The sequence below is a fragment of the Triturus cristatus genome, chromosome 7, assembly GCF_964204655.1.
Source record: "Triturus cristatus chromosome 7, aTriCri1.1, whole genome shotgun sequence".
NCBI classification, from domain to species: Eukaryota; Metazoa; Chordata; class Amphibia; order Caudata; family Salamandridae; genus Triturus; species Triturus cristatus.
Genome location: NC_140590.1, coordinates 133,821,394 through 133,834,033, shown reverse-complemented (window position 1 = coordinate 133,834,033; position 12,640 = coordinate 133,821,394). Strand labels below are relative to the sequence as shown.

At 51.7% G+C, this 12,640-nt stretch overlaps 1 protein-coding gene across 1 annotated transcript in view; it reads left to right on the top strand.

Moving 5' to 3' along the window:
• The first annotated feature begins 679 nt into the window (after positions 1 to 679).
• The window catches only part of LOC146809026 (uncharacterized), a 52,155-nt gene continuing 40,194 nt past the window's right edge, over positions 680 to 12,640 (top strand). Inside the window, exon 1 of the mRNA XM_085615831.1 lies at positions 680 to 834. The gene's annotated coding sequence lies outside the window, so the exon portion shown is untranslated. The remainder of the gene's footprint in view (positions 835 to 12,640) is intronic.

The following is a 12,640-nucleotide window of genomic DNA, read 5'->3' as shown; positions in this document are numbered from 1 at the left end:
AAAAGCCTCGGAAAAGTGACGCAGTGAAATCTACAAGATTTCACTGAGTCACTTTTCCGACGCTGCTGCGTCAAAACCCTGCCCCTGCCTGAAGCAGGCGTAAGGCGTGACGCAGCATGTTAGGTATGGGCAGCCCCTGAGTATTGCTGGAATTACGTCGCGCTTGCGACACGACTCCAGCAATGTGCCGCCCTTACGCCATCAGATGCCTCACGCATCTGTTTATCCTTGCGCCACGATGCGCCGCATTGTAAATGCGGCACATCTGTGGTGGCGCAAGGGTAAACTTGCGTGACGCATCTTACCTGCCGCATCCCTGCTGATATGCAGGGATGCGCCAGTCTTTGTAAATCTGCCCCTTAGTTTCTATGCCTGAGGTAAAGACACTCTAAAGGGAGACTGCCCTTCCTGACAGACTTGAGAAAATTAAATTCTGCCCAATAGGCTGTGTTTGTTGGATGCACCGCTGAGGAATGGTCTTGCCCTGATACCATTTGGTTGAAATGATGAGTCACGGATTCAGGTGTGAGCCCTGTAGGATCCCTTGCACTGTAGAAATGCGTTACAAAGCACCACATCCTCCCAGGGCACACCGCAGCCCGTAACCCCATTCGGTGTGGGACGGTCCTGTTTCCAGGCACTGTCATCCTCTGTCCCCAAACACAGTCACGCGCCACTTCCTTTTTCGAAGTAACGCAACTGTGACATTTCTTCACCCTGCCCAGTTACCTCAAAAGCTTCCCTGGGTGCCGCGGCTAGTAGTCACTTGGACTCAGTAGCCCTCGGCAGCATCGGCTTGAAGCCCTCCGCGAGCAGGACATCCTTTGGAGAAAGGTAAATATATTATCGAGCATTTCATCCACCTGTATTAGAACAGCTCAGGGGGTGAGGGCGTCTGCTGCAAACATCTGTACGACCCTGTCACCTTACGATTCGCTCAGTGTAGCTCAGCCGGTTGAGAGCCTGCTGCAAACATCTGTACGGACCTGTCACCTTTCGATTCCTCAGTGTAGCTCAGCCGGTTGAGAGCCTGCTGCTGACGTCTGCTGCTGCTGCACCCTTCATGCATTTGAACCCATGCATCGGTCAGTTCAGCCTCCCATCCTTCCATGGTCGGCTCGCTAAGGAGCATTGCATGGGGCAACGGTAACTCTGTTGGCTAAAGTTCTCAGAACGTTTGATATGAAACACAAGTTGCTATTATGAGTGTAGTGTGGCAAACACAGACGTTTATCATTGTAAAGCTGATATAAAGACTGCCATTGGCCTAGGTGATAGTAACTCCTTCCATAGCATCACTTAGATGGAACATGGTGGAAAAAACTCACTGTGAACTCCCTGTGAAGCCCAATATGGTAGCATTATTATTGTTGCTTTTGTTGTATCACCGGCAATTCATTTTATCCTCATCATCGTCTTCATCATTGTTGTCATTGTTTTGCTGTCGTCGGCTCCATGGAGTCTGCGAGGGCGCGCGTGAAAGGCTTCCTGTGCCATTAGCCAGAGTCCACTTCTCACATTTTTTCCTTCAATGACTGCGGAGCCTGTTGCAACCGCGTTGCTGAGTTTTGGGGTTGTTGGACGCGAGGTGGGCTTCCACCAGTCGTGCAACGCCCATCGGGCTCAAAGGGCTTACGCCCCTCCCCCCCCTTCCCCGTTGTGTGTGTCAGCCTGGGCTGAGACAGCTTCCCGGGCACGCGCACACATACAGCTGATGTGTGTGGGCTGGCTGGTCTGGCGTCCGTCTTTTGCAGCCGCACCCAAGTACTTCACAGGTCTTTAAAGAGGCGTGTGTTCTTTTTTCACCCCTTCTGAGAGCCCCTGCATCTCCACTCTGTCTATTGATGAAAGAATTAGGCACCCATCGTCTCCAGCAGCACAGATGGGAGGAGGGCAGTCAGGAGGAATGTGTGGCTGCGCTCTCATCCCAGCCACCCCTTCCCTTTCTGTCATAAACTTCAGAGTCACCTTAGCCTGGCAACCTTCAGAGAATGGTGTTTTTATTTCTAGTTCATCTTTTAAAGATTCATGGGCTGGAGAGCTTCAAGCTCCTTGGCTCACCTTTGCTTATTCCTCTCTGTAGTTGTGCCCAAGTTCCTGTCTGTTCTTACCTATCTAACCTTTACATTGGGTGTCATTGTCAATCGGGAGCACCTTTACTTCATCGTTTTTCACATCTGAGGGGAGGTAGCATTAAGCAGTACTAAGGGGTTTTTAGGGTTCAGGAAAGGGTAGCATTGAGCGATAGGAAGGGGTTTTAGGGTGCAAGGAAAGGTAGCATCGAGGGGTAGGAAGGGTTTTTAGGGTTAAGGGAAGGGTAGCATTGAGGGGTATAAAGGGGTTTTTAGGGTGCAGGGATGGGAAGCATTGAGGGGAGAGAATGAGATTTTCGGGTGCAGGGAATGGTAGTGTTAAAGGATAGTAAGGGTTTCTTAAAGTTCATGCCAGGTAGGTCGCTCCCCCCCCCCCCCCCCGCTGCAGCTCCACCTGCGTTCCTGCCGTCACCGCCGAAGTCGAGGCCCCCCTCCACACGCTGCATCCCCGGTGGCCCCGCCCTTCTCCGTGCCCATTCGCTGTCCCCTGCCACCCGCCTCCCAGCTGCTCCTCCCTCCCACCTCCCCTTAAATGGCGGCCGCGCACGGTGAGGAGAGCGACCCTTGACCTAGCCAGGTAGGTTGCTCCCCCTCGCTGCAGCACCACCTGCGTTCCTGCTGTCACCGCAGCCGAGGCCCTCCTCCACCCGCAGGCACCACCTGCGCCTCATCCCTGGTGGCTAGTGGTGGCTTTAGGTTTGTATGTTTCTCTGAGTGCCCTTTGTTACCCCATTGCCGTTTTCTTCTGCTCTGTGTGCCCTTTTGTTCCTTCTGTGCCCCGCTGCCCATTATTGCCTTCTGTTCCCCGTGCTCTTGTGTGCCCTTTTGCTCCTTCTGTGCCCCGCTGCCCGTTTTTGCCTTCTGTACCCCGTGCCCCCTGTTGTGCCTGCTCGCCCCCCTCGCCGCTCACGTTCCCGCCGCTGCATCCCCTGCGGCCCCGCCCCCCTCCGTGCCCATTCACTGCCCCCTGCCACCCACCTCCCGCCTCCCAGCTGCTCCTCCCTCACACCTACCCTTAAATAGCGGCCGCTGCGTGGCCGCGCAGCATAAGGGCTCAACGGGCATGCCGCTGGCACGCCGAAGGCATGCCTAAGGCAAGCCCGTCTGTGCCCATCCGCGCCTGGACCGCACCCAGCGCCAGAACCCCTGGCCCCCGCACCAGCCATGAAGACCACCTCCGATACAACCCCAGCACCCTCATCACTCTCAACCCAGGATGGACCCTCACCTGCTGCAGGGCCACCCCGAAGCGCACCCACTGTCCCTTCGCCTGCCGGAACTGCAGCTTCTCCTGCATCGAAGACGCCGAGACACCCGCCACGACAGAACACAACCAGCTCCGATGCATCCTGATCAACACCTGCTCCACACGCAAACACGCCGTCGAGCTCTGGGACCTACTCGACACTGCATCCCCAGACGTCGCCTTCCTGACCAAGACCTGGATGAACAAAGCCTTCTCTCCAGATATCGCCATAGCCATCCCTGACAGATACAACATCGCCCGCAGAGACCGCACCAACGGAGTCGGAGGAGGAATCGCCATCATCCACAATAAGACCATCAGGGTCTCAAAAAACACTGATGACACTCTCAGCACCGCCGAACACATGCACTTCCAGATCCACATGGACCCCAAGAGCACCCTAAGAGGCACCCTCGTCTACAGACCACCCGGACTCCGATCACAATCTGTAACACCATCGCCAACTTCATCAGCACGCACGCATTGACCTCCACCGACTACATCCTCCTCGGAGACCTGAACTTCCATCTGGAGAACAACAACGACAGCAATCCTCCACCCTGATAGACAACCTCGCCAACCTCGGACTGCAACAGCTTGTCACGACGCTGACCCACATCGCCGGACCCACGCTCGACGCCATCTTCTCCTCAAGCCCCCACGTCTCCTTCAGCCACGTCTCCGAACCCACCTGGACCGACCACCACTGCATCCACTTCACCTTCCGGAAACCCGTCGCACATCACCGCACCCTACAGATCCCCCGTCCCTGCTGGGGCAAAATCACCGAAGTACAACTACAGACAATGGTGTGCGCACCCTCAGACGATGTATGGACGACTGCGCCAACACCTTAGCCCCGCTGAAAAAGCAAACCCTCAGAGACACCAGCAAGAGAGCCAACTGGTTCTCCCCGGAACTCCTAGAGTCAAAGCGCACCTGCCGGAAGTTGGAGAACATATGGCACAGCGAGAAGTCGCCGGGCAGCCGCGCAGCCCACAAAGACGCCATCCGCAACCACCACCACCTCATCAGGACCGCCAAGAGGCCCTCCTTCAAAGACCGCCCCGACAACAACGTACACAACAACGTCGTGAAGGAACTCTCCAACCCCAGCTCCAACGCCAACGACAACCCGAAATCGCAAGCCCTGTGCGACTCCCTCGCCACCTTCTTCCACTGCAAGATCGCCAACATCCACGACAGCTTCAACCCCCGGACGACCCTAACAGGTCCCAACACGCTGGACCCACCACACCCCACCGACCATGACCCCCTGACAACCTGGGCCAACGTGAGCATCGAAGACACAATCAAGACAATGGGCACAATCCACTCCGGCTCGCCGTCTGACCCTTTTCCACACCACATCTTCAACAAAGCCGGCAGCTCCATCGCACCCTACCTGCACAACATCATAAACCTCTCCTTCGAGACCGCGACCTTCCCTGAGAGTTGGAAACACGCCGAGATAAACGCCCTACTGAAGAAACCCAAGGCGGACCTGAGCGAACTCAAAAACCTCCGGCCTATCGCCCTGCTTCCGTTCCAAGCTAAGGTCATCGAGAAGATAGTCAACATCCAGCTCACCCGCTACCTCGAAGACAAGAGCATCCTGGATCCCTCCCAGTCAGGATTCCGCAGCAACCACAGCACCGAGACCGCCCTTATCGCCGCCACAGACAACATCAGGATCCTACTGGACAACGGCGAGACGGCGACCCTCATCCTTCTGGACCTCTCCGCCGCCTTCGACATCGTCTGCCACCGCACACTACGCACACGACTCCACGACGCAGGGATCCGAGACAAGGCCCTGGACAGGACCTCCTCCTTCCTCTTCGGCAGAACCCTGAGAGTCTGCCTCCCCCATTCTGATCCGAAGCCTCCGAGATCATCTGCGGGGTCCCGCAGGGATCCTCCCTCAGCCCGATGCCGTTCAACGTCTACATGGCGCCTCTCGCACGCATCGCCCGACATCACGACCTCAACATAATCTCCTATGCCGACGACACGCAACTGATCCCCTCCCTCACCAAGGACCCCCTCACCGCCAAATCCAACCTCCACCAGGGAATGAAGGCCTTCGCCGACTGGATGGAGGATAGCCGCCTTAAGCTGAACACAGACAACGGAGATCCTCATCCTCGGGCCCCACCCCTCAGCATGGGACGACTCCTGGTGGCCCGCATTGCTGGGGACACGCCCCACACCTACCAACCACAACCTGGGAGTCATCCTCGACTCGAAACTCACCATGACCAAACAAGTCAACGCTATCTCCTCCACCTGCTTCAACACCCTCTGTATGCTCCGCAAGATCTACTGATGAATCCCGACAGACACAAGGAAAACAGTCACCCAGGCCCTAGTCAGCAGCAGACTCGACTACGGAAACGCCCTCTTTGCCGTAGCCCCGACCAAGCTCATCAACAGACTGCAAAGAATCCAGAATGCCTCTGCACGCCTGATCCTCGACGTCCCGCGACGCGACCACATCAACCCCCACCTGAGGAACCTGCACTAGCTCCCCGTCGACAAAAGAATCTCCTTCAAACTCCTGATCCACGCACACAAGGCACTCCACAAGACCGGCCCAGCCTATCTCAACAGTCGACTCTCCTTCTACGTACCCAACAGGAAACTCTGCTCCGCAGACCTCTCCCTGGCTACCGTCCCACGCATCCGTAGAACCCCAGCTGGAGGCAGATCCTTCTCCCACCGCGCCGCCAAGACCGGGAACACCTTCCCCTCAACCTACGACAAACCGAAGACCTTCTAACCTTCAGGAGACAACTCAAGACCTGGCTGTTCGACCAGTAGCAACAGCACCCCCCCACTCCCCACCCTCAGCTCCTTGAAACCCTTGCGGGTAAGTGGTGCGCTTTACAAATTATTTGATTGATTGATTGATATGTAGTGTAGTGCATGTTTTAAATTAATAATTAATAAATACAATAGTATTATGTTTACTTTCATTTAAATGTATTTTTGTGTATTAAATGAATCTATTTATTTAATATACTGTGGTTTTAAATTACCCTTCCCTGAATGCTACATCCTATTTACAGCTTCCACCGCAGCCCTGTGCCCATGGTTGATAGTCGCCCATCTTTTCTGTGCCCTGCTGGCTCCTCAAGGGCTCTTCCGTCCATGTGGCTTCAGCAACACTGTGCTTCCCTTGAACAGCTGTTTGACCCAGGAGCAGTTACCCTGTGAGAAGCGGCTCCATATCCTACAATCCTGCATGACCTGGTGTCTTTTCTCACTCACAGAAACTTATATTTTTAATGTTGAGAGTGTGGTGGCTTGAGGCGGGCCCTCACAGGTTGGAGGGGTATGGGTCTTTTCTTGTGCCTCTGGTTGGTGAAGTCCTCCTGACTGCCCCCTCACTGCTACAAATGAGAAGAGCAGTGTTTATTCCTCTCCTCCTGTGTGTCACGGATGCTGCACTTCCACCTTCTCCTCCCTATGAGTTCCAGTGCAGCCTAGGCTTGCATGTGTCTTGTATGACACCTTAAAAATTGTCATGGAGACTATAAAAGGCTCTGGGTCTAAGGCCCCTGCATTGAACCCTCCAAGAGGCAGTGGTGGTAAAGAACAGCAAACAAAAGTCCCACTTCAGATTTAATCCACTCCCGCTGACTTCTTTATTTTCAATGAATTGCGTTCCTTATCCTGTTCTCTCATAAGAGCATCTCTACAAATGGATACATTTATAACCTCAGCCAACACGTGTTTCGGGGACACACCCCTTCCTCAAGGCAACTCCAAACTGACAGCCATCAACATTTTTAAAGTATTTTCTTCAATTAATGTTGTTTCTCTCCCAGTTTGTGGAGCCGGGAGTCAAAAACGAACTCTTGCGGACAAGAAGAAACTCTAGTTGTGTTTTTTAAATGAGTGTCCTCTCTCCCCCACTTCATGGACTCGGGTGTCAAGACGAGCTCCGCGGGTGTGCCTGGTTACTTTGATACACTGCCCCCTGCAGGTCTCCAGGGAGCTGTGCTTTCATGCTTAGTGTCTTTTAGCAGATTGACTCTGCTGCTTTTGCCTCAGTGAACCCTCTGAGGTTTCTCCCAGTCAGACCTGAGTTCTGGGAAAAAGGGGTTACCCAAAGTAAGTGAGAGTGTAAACGTGCTGGCAGTGTAATTGTGGTGAAGGGGCAGGAAGTCAAATCTGTGCACCTAGGGAGGGTCCCTTCTGGATTCTCCTGTTTTAAATTCCATGCCTGCGACACGCATGGAGGGTGCACACAGGGGCTTAACACTGGTTCCTGAAGCCCCTGCCGCACAGCAGGGGGGCACCTTTCTGGAGGCCCCTTCTCAGCCAGAGGCCTGTGAATATTTGAGAGATCTGGAAGCATCAGTGCCCTCACCACATTCTGCAGGGAGGACACCTCATTTTGCGTTATGATGCTAGGTGTCACTGCATGAGTGCGTCGGCTTAAGGTTGGGTATGAGGTGCGCCGGTATTCCTGGCTGCATGCACAGTGAGGCCTGTTCGCCGCTATGTGTGTGTCATTCAAAATGGCAGATGGCTTGTGGCAGAAGGAACACCTGTCAGCCTGTGGACAAGATGCTGGACTTCATCTATCCGGTTGTGTGAGCGACTGCAAGAGAGGTACCGTGATCGCTGCCAAAGGGAGATTTGTTGCCTCTAGTTTTCATGAGACTCGTGAGTGAGCGTCCTTCACCACTAATGCCCCTTGCAATGGGGAGCCGGTGTGACCATCCCGTGGTCTGCAGAGACCTTGAAGATTGCATCATCCTCAATCTGTGAATCCAGAAGAGATAACTAGAAGATGTTTCTCTGAGTCCACGCCCCATGGCCACATGCTTCTAGACTAAGCGATTCCTGAGACAAACACCCACAAACTGCATTGTCTCCATCTTTGTCTTTGTTGCTGCAGTAGCCATTGCCAGTGCCCCTGGACCTGTGCCCCCCGGTGTCAGAATTTACAGGCGATGCCTGGTGAGCTTTTCGCCACAGGCTCCGGATCTTTATATGCCATCTCTTTGCGTATTTGGGTGAATTGGCACTGGAACCACCTGTAGTCCCTACGGACCAGCCTGCGCCTACATGGACCCCAGTAGACTGTGCCCTACACTGGGCACTGCACAACGTCATTATCCCCCAAGAGAAATTATTGGCGGTCGCCAGCGGTAGGAGGATAATGTATTCTATGGGTAGAGACATCTTGAGGTTTTCACCCCCACTAACATCCCATCAGGGGTAGCTGAAACTTGCATCACTGCACTTCAGGCAGAGGGATACAGTTTTCTTTGAAGTGCAGCAACGTGAACTTTTTCTGCTTTGTACTTTTGCACCAACAGATTGAGATTTAGGGCAACTGTTTCCCCCGTTCTTTTGCACAAACTGTTTGCTGAAGAGTGAAGAGGACTAATGTAGCGAGTTTGGCAGGGTGGGCGCATTCCTCTCAGTGACATTGGCCGCAGACCCGTGTGTTAAATCGTTTTACAGCAGTAGCTGTAAGAGCTGTAATGATGTTTAAGCTGTAAGAGCTGTAATGATGTTTAAGCTGTAACAGCTGTAATGATGTTTAGGGTCAATCTCTGGTCAGGAAGGTGATGGAGACATCTGTCTGCCTTTGCTAATCATCATTTTGTGTACCAGTCACTTATCGCATGTATATCAAAACATTTCCTTAGGTACTGCAGTGGCTAGTGTCAGCCTTCTTGATAGCATCACTGTGTCCCGATGGTTCAGGGGGTCTAACCCACATCTCGTCATTCAGATGGCCTGAGGCTGCTCCGCCTCATTACCCTGAGAGAGCCCAGTGCGAAGGCAAGACACTTGATCCTCCCCTTTGGGACCCGAACTGTGGCCTCTGAACACCGGTCCAAAATGACTCCGGTTGTCATAATTGGTGTCCAATAACCTTTGACCAACCAAAAAAGACAGCTTTGGCATGCCCGAGGCACACAGCTATTAGGACGCCGAAGTTAAGTTTACATCAACAAATAGCCTTCTCTGCAGGTGTAACATCCATGTTTGGAATTCACACACGTTCATATTACACGCGTAATAATATTAATTCAGACAGATTTCTGTGTAAGCAAATCCACTCTCAGGGGCTTAGAATGGCGAGGGAGGGGCGCCCCCAGCTCTGCCCGTCCTACATGGTTATGCATTTCTAGATCACCCCACATTTTCACACTTTGGAGGAGGGCAGAGACTTACTTCTGCGAAAGACTGGACTGAGAAGGTGATTTAGAGGTCAGCATGATTTGGGAAGGCTCCCATCTGAATGAACTCATGTGCGGACCCAGGAGGGAACACGAACCATGGCCCTAAAATGCGGGAACTCCACAGCTCAGGCAACGTGCACAAAACAATGCCTATGGGGGGGCTGGTGCCTTGGAGGGAGGGGGCCGTGAATGTGTGTGTGCATACAAGTGACTGCAAGTGCATGCGCTGCACAGTTTTGTGACATTCAATGTGCACATCAGGGACAATAGATATATGCATATGTATGAATGTTGGTGATTGTAAGAATTGTGAGTGAGTGCAGAAGAGTGTGGTTGTGAGAAGTGTGAATGTTTTCCATGTGTTAGTGCGATTCGACTTGTGAGTGCATGTGAGGGAATGAGGTCAGAGCATGTTTGATTTGTGAGTAAGCTCTAAGAATAGGGAGGTGTATATGAGTGACGGAACCTGCCCCTGAGCGTGCAAGTAAAAGTAAAAGTATAGTTGAGTATGCGTTGAGTGAGTGATTGTGAGAGGCATGAGTGCCTTTTGTGAAGGCGTTACCAGATTCTTCTGTAGGTGAGTTAGTGATTGAATAAGTGAGCCCGATAGTGCCAGTGAGTTACTTCCATTGCATTTGAGTGTGCGCTTGTGAAAGCGTTGGGTGGTTATTTTTGGGCACATTTAATGCACTGTTCACCTCACTGGGCAAGAGTAAAAGCGTTCTTTTATCCAAGTCAGTGACGCCTTAAGGCATGGGCAGTTGCCCAGGGGCCCCACGAGCATAGGGGCCCCATGCAGACCAGAATTTAGCACTAATTTTCCATTAAACATTTTAATTCCTGTGAGTGGTTGTGTAGGCAGGGCCCAGTGCACTGCTTTGCCCGGGGGCCTATCATGCTGTTAAGATGGCCCTGATCCAACCAAATGCTCCCACAGAGTGAAATGTATGGAGTCGGGCCTGGAAAGTTAGGATCCAATTAGATGCACTGGCATAGCAAGGGCTCCATGACCCATGATGCAATGAAGGATATTGGTCTCCCCATCCCTGACTTTTTAGGTCTCGCTGAGCCCAGCGCATGCTCTGACTTCGAAGAGACATTTTGGAGGTGAGTTTTCAAAGTGCTGCCGGCTGGCCTAGCGCTTGCGTTCACGCGAGCGTGCACACGCGAACCGCTAGCCTTCAGCAGCACTTTGAAAACTCATGCTTTAGCGTGTCATCGCGATGACTTTCGCTTTTAGTAAAGGTAACGCCGCGCGGCCAATGCTTTCGCTTTTCTATGCCAATGCTTGTTCATTTTGGACGTCCGTCTGCTTATAAATGTATAACTTTGGGCCACCACTGCAACAAGGATGCTCTCCTTGGTGCCCATGCTTTGACCAGAGTCGCAAACTTGATTGCAGACCGTTTCCGTAGAAACTGTTGGAATGGCTCTATTTGGTAAGTTCTACTACTGTCATGTCATTCTTTTTCAGCGCTCAAGATTTCTGATTTCCATAGTAGGTGGCTGTACAACTTTCCTTGCGTCCTCGGACATATCATGTGATTTAGTTTTAGGTTGGCAGCAAACCTGTATTGTCTGGTTTTATCAGGTCTCACAAGTCTGTAACCCTTGGTTGTGATTATTGCTGTTTAGTTTCTCGTGCATTTCTCAAATTCCTTTTGTTTGGTTGACAGATCTGCTCCAACGGCGATTTCAATAACTTTGTTCGGCAATGCAATTTCAAGTTTTTGCAATTTCTGTAACACTGTATTTGTCAGTATGATCATACAGCAGTCTCGCATTTATTATGGTTTCTGTAACACTTTGGCGGGCACTAATTTCATGTTATTCTTGCACATTAATTGGTAGATTCGCTATCGTGTCATTTGTTTGCGCTTTTAAGGCAGGCAGCGTTGATCTCATGTCCGTGGTCCTGGTTGTTAGTGATGCTCTCAATGCATGATGCAGTAGCTCCCTTCTGCATGCGATGTCGTATAGATAGCGTATGATCTCTGGAAGTTCCATTTTCTTCTGTATTTAATTGCTGCGCTCTTCTTGGGTTCTCATCACTTTTGCTTTCTGTAGCGCGTTGGTTATAAGTTTTGTTATCCGGCCATCTTCCAGATCACACGATTTCTGTTGGACTTGGCTGGTGGTCCTGCTATCCAGTGACGTTCTGGTGGCTCTTACTTTCTGTATTTTGTGTATGGCAGCACTATCCTAGCTGTTTTTCAGCTGGGAGTGATTTCTGTATTTGGCAGTGCTGCTATCGTGTTGATTTCTCACGAGCCTTGTCATTTTTGCTGCATTGGGTTAAATGTTTTTCTGTTCTGCTATCTCATTGGTATTGTGAGTTCTGTAACACGTGGCTTGTAGTAATACTAGTCTCAATGTGTTTATGAAGGGAAATGTTTCGGTTCTACTGGGAAATGCATCTTTAAGTGACTCCCATACAATACATCAGATGGGGTCTAAAAACAACCCCAAAACAGTATTGTAAATGTAAATAGCACACTACTCACCCGCAAGGGTCTCAAAGCGCTTGTACGAATACCGCTGTGGAACCCATCCTGGCTTTCCCTGTGAGGCGTCCACTCCTGGGCACCCCCAAGGTGGAGGCCAGGCATCCTTAGCATTGTGGGGGCCATTGTGGAGACTAAGCAAGCTATTGTCCAGAGTTGCAGAGTGGGACTCCATGACTGAAATAGGCACCGAGGCGAGAATTATCAGGTCCATGGAATTTTTGAGCCCAAGACCTGCTGAAACAGGGAATTGAACCCTGGTCCCGGGCTAGACCTCTGCATCAGGGTCTGCCGCTCTAATCATTGAGCCATTTACCTTGCAGCATGACTCATAAGTATGTGTATATCGTGGTTGCATTGTCATGCTTGCATTGTTGCAATCACTGGTGAATTAGCGCACGTCTATACCATAATGGGCAGCAGGGATACATTATGATGTGCTGCAGTACAATTCTGTGCATGGTGGCAAATAGTAAAAGCAGTGGTACATGTAATCCTGGCTGAAATGTGACCCCCTTAAGCACCACGTTTACATACCTATGTAGCTGTGCACTCTACAAAAGGAGAATACACTTCTTTTAGCAG